This window comes from Suricata suricatta, chromosome 2, assembly GCF_006229205.1.
Source record: "Suricata suricatta isolate VVHF042 chromosome 2, meerkat_22Aug2017_6uvM2_HiC, whole genome shotgun sequence".
NCBI lineage: Eukaryota > Metazoa > Chordata > Mammalia > Carnivora > Herpestidae > Suricata > Suricata suricatta.
This window is the reverse complement of record NC_043701.1, coordinates 10,550,540-10,558,566: the sequence shown is the minus strand read 5'-3', so window position 1 is coordinate 10,558,566 and position 8,027 is coordinate 10,550,540. Positions and strand designations below refer to the sequence as shown.

Here is an 8,027-nt window from a genome sequence, read left to right as displayed (position 1 = left end):
TGGCTGTGCTTCCTGACCACGTGTCCTGCGGGGGATGAGACCAGAAAGAGAACTGCTTGGTCCCCTTCCCAGTGGAGGTGGGCATGCACTGCAGCCCACAGCCCACCCCTCCACGGAGCCCTCAGGGGCTACCAACTAGGTCGAGGCTATAGGAGAATAAAAGCGCCTTTTCAGAGGATTCTGCCACCTTTTTGGTCAGGAACGGGAGTGAGGGCTCTGCAGCTCCCGCAGCCGCTCCCAGGAAGCGCGCTCCTGCCCAGCCTTGAGGTACTTTTCCTTCTGAGGTTCCCTGAGTCCAAATGCGGGAGCTGACCAGGTCACCTTATTTACTTTATCACTAATTCCTCTTGGACACGGGGTAGCGTCTACCCTTCTGTGGGCTTCCACTCTGTTTCTGCCAAGTGTTAGAGAAGTAAATATTCTTTGTTAATGTTAAATATATATGCTCATCATTCACATTCTATATGAATAGCTTCAGGGGAGTATTGGATGCACATTTTATAGACAAATTATATAAAGATGTTTCAGGTTTGGTTAATTTGTTTCATCGGTGGAGAAATATCCATGTGATAGATATTTACTTGGAAAAGACAGCACTAACAGGAGTAAGAGATTTCTGTGTCATGGGATAAAATAGGACATATGGAATGATCTTCTTAGCCAGAGAACATTACAGGAGGGTATATTACAGAATGGTGTTATGTCAGGAAAATTAGCTTGTCGGTTATTGTATAAATTATGCATTTGCTTGTTGTCCACATAGGTACATAGGTCAGCAGTATAGTGGATACTAAATCTATGTCATATGCTTCTCTTTCCTTAAGCTTAGCAATAAGGACCACTAGAATATATTCAATAAATATGTGCAAGTGTTAGATGTGTGTAGTGGGGATGGGAAAGGTATAGAAAGCGGATGATGATGTTAGGTGCTGGTGTGTGAGGTGGGAGAAGGATCAGATTATCATTTCTTTTCATAGGATTTTTGTGGTTAATGTGTATCTATTTATTGCTGTTCTTTCTTTTGAAGCACTTTTTACAAGAAAATCTTCACAAAGCTCAGCACCATCCACTTGCTTTTACTATATCCTTCCACAGTGCCCAGCACAGAGGGGGCACTCAATAGTAGGATCCACTATAAACCTTTAACAGATTCTTAAATAGGCTATGATTACACAGAACTGATACTCAGTTCTTATGGTCCTCAATAGTTCTTAAATCCAGAAAACTCACTTATCCTATCAGCCCTTACCCCAGAAGACAACTCTTCAAAGTCTTGGCTTGTAACTATGTAAGCAAATAAGTTGAATTCATTTTTAGTTTTTCTTTGCTACCTGTAGGTGAGCAGACCTACAGTCCCTCTGAACCAAGGATTAACAACAGGTGACATTCTTAGGAATTCTGCTTTACCCACACCCACTACTTTAAAGGAGAATGTCACTCTTCAAGATTTACTGTTTAAAACACAGCTACCCTACAACCCAGCAATAGTGCTATAGGAATTTATCCAAAGGATACAGGAGTGCTGATGCAGAGGGGCAGATGTACCCCAGTGTTTAGAGCAGTGCTTTCAACAATAGCCAAATTATGGAAAGAGCCCAAATGTCCATCAACTAATAAATGGATAAAGAAGATGTGGTTTATCTATACAACGGAACACTACATGGCAATGAGAAAGAATGAAATCCGGCCATCTGCAACAATGTGGATGGAACTGTAGGGTATTATGCTGAGTGAAATAAGTCAGAGAAAGACAGGTACCATATGTTTTCACTCCATATGTGGACCTTGGGAAACTTAACAAAAGACCATTGGGGAAGGGAAGGGAGAAAAATAGTTATAAACAGAGAGGGAGGCAAACCATAAGAGACTCTTATATACAGAGAACAAACTGAGGGTTGAGCAGGGGACGGGAAATACGGAAAGTGGGTAATGGGCACTGAGGAGGGTACTTCTTGGGATGAGCACTGGGTATTGTGTGTAAGTGATGAATCATGGGAATCTATCCCCAAAACCAAGAGCACACTGTGTACACTGTATGTTAGCTAACTTGGCAATAAATTATATATATGTATATATAAATAATAAAACATAGGTTAAATCAAGTTCTGACATTTATATATGAAATTATTTCCTTCTTATTTACTTTAGAACTTTAGATATACCTGATTATTCATTAGCCAGACAATTTGCTATTTTTGAAATTCTGAAATTGTTCCTATGTACATTAATGTACCTCGCTTTGCCTGAAGGTTACATTTGGACCTGGAACACATTTCAGTGTTGAGCCACACATAGCTCCCACCAGCCCATAAGAAATTTAGTCTATTTGCATTTCATTTGATTTTTTTAACTAATCCATGCCATATAGGTATCAAATAGAATAAGAAAAAATAGAAGAATATTCAAAATTTAATTGTTTTTTGGTTTTTAAAATTTTGAGAGAGAGAAGGGCATGTGTGCAGGGGAAGGACAGAGAGAGGGAGAGAGAGGGAGAGAAAGAATCCCAAGTAGTCTCCATCTCAGTGCAGAGCCTGGGGCAAATTCAAGAGTAGGACCCTTAACTGACTGAGCAACCCAAGCGCCCTCAAAATTTAACTATTTAAAGCACTTCACAAAGTCCTCAGTTAGTCTTAACAAATTTTTAAAAATCTATTTTAATACATATCTCCTGGGGTAAAATTCTTCTGATTTGCTATACTTTACTTCCTTTAGGAAAAATGGGCTGAACTTGGCATGATTATAGTAGAATATATTTTTAAAGAAATCAAATATAATATAAAGAAATCATTATTTAGATATTTGTTCATTTGTTTATATTAATTTATTTTTCCCTTCAACAAATGTTTACTAACTGCCAGGGATATAAAGATTAACAAGCTTATTTCACTGCTTTAGAAGAAATCAAATTTGAAACAGAGCTACTTTACTGAAAAAATATTAGTGTATCCTGGACTCCTTTTCATTTGTGTTTAAATGTGGCTGTCAGAAAAATCATGCTTTGTATTCTATTTCTTTTTTCATTTATGTTTTCATGTTGAGGGAATAAGGAAAAGTTAGGAAAGAAAATTACTATTTTATAAGAGAGTAGATTTGAGTGTATCTCATGGCCAAATATTGTCCTATGCCTTATGTGTTTAAAAAATAAATTGAGAGGGGCACGTGGATGGCTCAGTCAGTTAAACATCAGACTTCAGCTCAGGTCATGATCTCACAGCTCATGAGTTCAAGCCCCATGTAGGGCTCTCTGCTGTCAGCATGGAGCCCGCTTCAGATCCTCTGTCTCCTTCTCTCTCAGTCCCTCCCCCACTGTGTGCACTCTTTCCCGAAAATAAACAAACATTAAAAAAATAAATTTAGAAAGTTTGTTAAGCATAGAAAATGTTAATATTAATCTAAAATCAAATAAGCCCTGATCATATATGATGAATTTTTAATATATTTTAAAAATTACTTCTGTGTCCCGATGATTTGACAATTTATCAGTAATGCTTATAAGAAAAAGGGGCACTTGAGTGGCTCTGTTGGTTAAGCTTCTGACTTGATTTCAGCTCAGGTCATGATCTCAAGGTTTGTCGGTTCAAGCCCCGCATCGGGCTCTGCAATTATGGTGTGGAGTCTGCCTGGGATTCTCTCTCTCTTCTCTCTCTTTCAAAATAAATAGATAAATAAACATTTTTTTAAAAACCTATAAAAAATAATGATTATAAGAAAACAGACAGCTTTTCTGTTGCTATTAGAAACGGTTCTATTTTTTTTTCCCCTGGGTCTTTCTTCAATGAGGTTACCTTAGTTCAGGGACTGGTCCTCACTTTTAGATCCAGCTTTGGAAATGTTATTCAGGATCTGCATCATGCTATCCAAAGCACAATGGGACACTGCATAAGCCAGAGTTTCTAAATGTTCATTTATTTTATTTGTTTGTCTGTTTTATTTATTTATTTTTATAGTTTATTGTCAAGTTGGTTTCCATATAACACCCAGTGCTCTTCCAACCAAGTGCCCTCCTCCATGACCATCACCCCCCCTAAAATTCAAAATGCAATTACAAAATAAGCAAAGAATTTTGCTGATCAACACATTCCTTCTTTGTGGATATATCTATTCAAAAAGGTAATTTATTGCCTAATAATTTGATTGGTAAACATGAAATCAAAGCAAGAGAGGCTAATCAGAGCTCTTTCTAACTAGGGTGCTGGTCACCCAAGCCATCCATCTAAGCTGAAGACATAGAATCACCAGGTGACTAGCATCACTGTAACAAGTAGTCACACTTCCTGTTCCCAAAGGTCATTAAAGATGCTCAAATTCTGCCTCTCTGACCTTGTGTCTATGCTCCATATTGATCATCTCCTTTCTTTTTCCCACAGTCTGTTTCCAGACAGGTAGCCTGCACAAGCGACTCCAGATGGGTTCACTGTCACTCCCCCTGCCCTGCCTCCCTGAGGCTGTGTCAAAGCACCTTGACTAGACTTTTGGAGGTTCCCAAAACTCTCCAGTCATATATTTCCTGATAGTCTCTTGTTTATCAAGTCTACGATAAAATTCATAGACTAAGTATGTTATCACTAACTTGTTGATGTGTCCATTTCTCAATAGAAACTGTATTACCAATGCATCAATAATTTTTTTCTATTAGCTACTTATAAAGTTTTTTTTTATAAAGTATATTTTCATTCACAGTGCTGTGGTCAGCCACTGTTGGTGTAAATAGCAATTTCTTATGTTTTGGATTTCAGTTATAATGCATGTTACAAACATTAAGAATTGAATTAACAGCAAGATGAGTATATTTCTTCTTTCTATTCATTCTAGGGTCTGACCTTTGAAATTTTCTTTCCCAATTATATTGAGATGAAATTGACAGGGGCACCTGTGTGGCTCAGTCTGTAGAGCATCCAACTTCAGCTCAGATCGTGATCTCCCGGTTTGTGAATTTGAGCCCCTCATCAGTCTTTTTGCTGACAGCATAGAGCCTGCTTCAGATTCTCTGTCTCCCTTTCTCTTTCTCTGCCTCTCCCCACTTCTCTCAAAAATAAGTATTAGAAAAATTGACATGCAAAACTATAGAAGTTTAAAGTGTATAAGCAGAAGGATTTGACTTAAAAACATTGTGAAATGGTTACCACTGTAAGTCTCTTAACATTTATCATCTCAGATAGATACCAAAAAAGAAAGAAAGAAAAAAGATTTTATATTTTTTGATGGGGATCCTTACAGTTCATTCTCTTAACAACATTCAAATATAAGGGTGCCTGGATGGCTTAGTCAGTTGGGCATCCGACCTGGGCTCAGATCGTGACCTCACAGCTTGTGGGCTCGAACTCCACATTGGGCACTATGAGCCTAGAGCCTGCTTTGGATTCTGTGTCTCCCTCTCTCTTTCTGCCCCTCCCATACTCTCTATCTCAAAAATAAACATTAAAAATTTTCAAAAAACAATGTTCATATACATCATGCATCATTATTAACTATAGCCATGCTGTTATACCTGATATCCCCAGTACTTATTTATCCTACAACCAGAAATTAGACCTTTTGACCACCTTCCTGCAATTCCCTCTTCACCCAGCCCCCTCCTCTGGTAATCACAGGTCAGGTTTTTTTCCCCTCTGTAAGTTTAATTTCATTTGTTTATTTGTTTTAGATCCCACATATAGGTAAGATCATATCATATTTGCTTTCTCTGATTGATTTCACTTAGCACAATGATCTCATGTAGTCACAAATAGCAGGATTTTTTCCTCTTTTATGGCCAGATAATATTCTAACGTATATGTATACCAAAACTTCTTTATTCTTTTATCTATCAATGGGTACTTAGGTTTTCTGCACCTTGGTTATTATAAGAAACGCTACAATGAATATGGGGGTGGATATACCTTTTCTACATGGTGTGCTCTTTTGGATATGTTCCCAGAAGTGGAATTGCTGGCTGAAAGCTGATAGAGCAATACATTTTTAAGTTTTTAAGGAACTTCCATATGATTTTCTTTAGTGGATGTACCAATTTACATTCCTACCAACAGTGACAAGGGCTCCCTTTCCTCTGGCATTTGTTAATACTTGTCTGTTGGATGACAGCCATTCTGACAGGAGTGAAGAGCTATCTTATTATGGATTTGATTCACATTTCCCTTATGATTAGTGATGTTGAACATCTTGTCAATAGATGTTATTGTCAATAGAATATCTTGTTGGCTATCTATATGTTGTCTTTGGAAAAAATGTCTAGTCAGGTTCTTTGTCCATTTAGATTTGGTTATTTGGGAGGATTTTGAGGTTTTGTTGTTGTATTTGCTATTGATTTGCATCAGTCCTTCATTTATTTTGCATATTAACCCCTTATCAAATATATTATTCACAAATATTTTTTCTCTTTTCATAGATTGTCTTCATGTTTTCATTTTGTTAATCATTTCTTTTGCTATGCAGAAGCTTTTTAGTTTGATATAATTTCATTTGTTTTATTATTTATTTTATTGCTTGTGCTTTGTTTTGTGTGTGTGTGTGTGTGTGTGTGTGTGTGTGTATTTTTGACAGAGCGAGACAGAGTATGAGAGGGGAGGGGCTGAGAGAGAGAGACCCAGAATCTGAAGCAGGCTTCAGGCTCTGAGCTGGCAGCATGGAGTCCAATGTGGGGCTCGAACCCATGAACCATGAAATCATGACCTGAGCTGAAGTCAGATGCTTAACCAGCTGAGCCACCCAGGCCCCCATAGGTGTTATGTTTAAAAAAAATCATTTCCAAAACCCAGGTCAGGAAGCTTTTTTTTCCCGTTTTCTTCTAGGAGTCTTATGGTTTTTCATCTTATATTTAGGTCTTTCATCCATTTTGAGTTAACTTTGTGAGAAGCATGAGGTAGTAATCTAGTTTTATTCTTTTACATGTGAATATTCAATTGTTCCAGGCTCATTTATTGAAGAGAGTAGCTTTTCTACATTGGCTCCCATGTCAAATACAATTATATGAGTTTATTTTTGGGCTCTTGATTCTTTTTCACTGGTCTGTGTGTCTGTTTCTATGCCAATATTACACTGTTTTGATTATTTTAGCTTTCATATATACTTGAAGTCAAGAAGGGTAATGACTCCCGCTTTCTTCTTTCTAAGGATTACTTTGACTATTTGAGGTCTTCTATGGTTTCTTAAAATTTTAGACTTTTTTCTACTTCTATAAAAATGTCATTGGAATCTTGACAGGGATTGCATTGAATAGATGGCTTTGAGAACTATGGATGTTTTATCAATATTAATTCTTCTAATCCATGAACATGGGATTTAGATACTGATAGTAACTCAATCATGATTTCAGCTGAGGTAAGTAAAATTGTTTTATTTTCCAGAACCCATTCTCACTTAAAGCTCCTCTTATTTCTACTATGTAGTAAAATTCTCTTACATATTTGTACATAGGTAGCTTTGAAACAATACAGATTTCATGAGTATTTTCTTTATCATGTGGTTTGATATTTCTTAATTCCATTATAGTGTCAAAGTCTCCATGTCTTCCCTTCTGTAAAATTAGATGTCAGATTAGAATTTAGCTTAAAGATATATACTTAATTTATATTTATTTGAATAGATAAGTCTTCCTTCCCTCCTTCCTTTTGATTCATTGACTTCTTAAAGTTATTTCCTAATAGTTTGAACACACCAAAAATTTATGAATAATAAATAAAAGAGTTGTTTTAAAATAATTGTGTCATATAGCTATCTGGTGCTCTCTTTAATAGTAAAATGGAGAAAAATCGAACAATGGTTACAGAATTCATCCTACTGGGATTTTGTCTTGGCCCAAGGATTCACATAATCCTTTTTGGGCTCTTCTCTTTGTTCTACGCCTTCACCCTGCTGGGGAATGGGCTCATCCTGGGGCTCACCTGGCTGGACTCCAGACTGCACAGCCCCATGTACTTCTTCCTCTCCCACCTGGCCACCGTCGACATAGCCTATGCCTGCAACACGGTGCCCCAGATGCTGGTAAACCTCCTGAGGCCAGCCCAGCCCATCTCCTTTGCTGGCTGCAT

At 37.4% G+C, this 8,027-nt stretch overlaps 1 protein-coding gene across 1 annotated transcript in view; it reads left to right on the top strand.

The window, feature by feature from the left end:
• The window catches only part of LOC115304662 (olfactory receptor 13-like), a 14,668-nt gene that overhangs the window by 6,335 nt on the left and 306 nt on the right, over nucleotides 1-8,027 (top strand). The window lies entirely within an intron of this gene.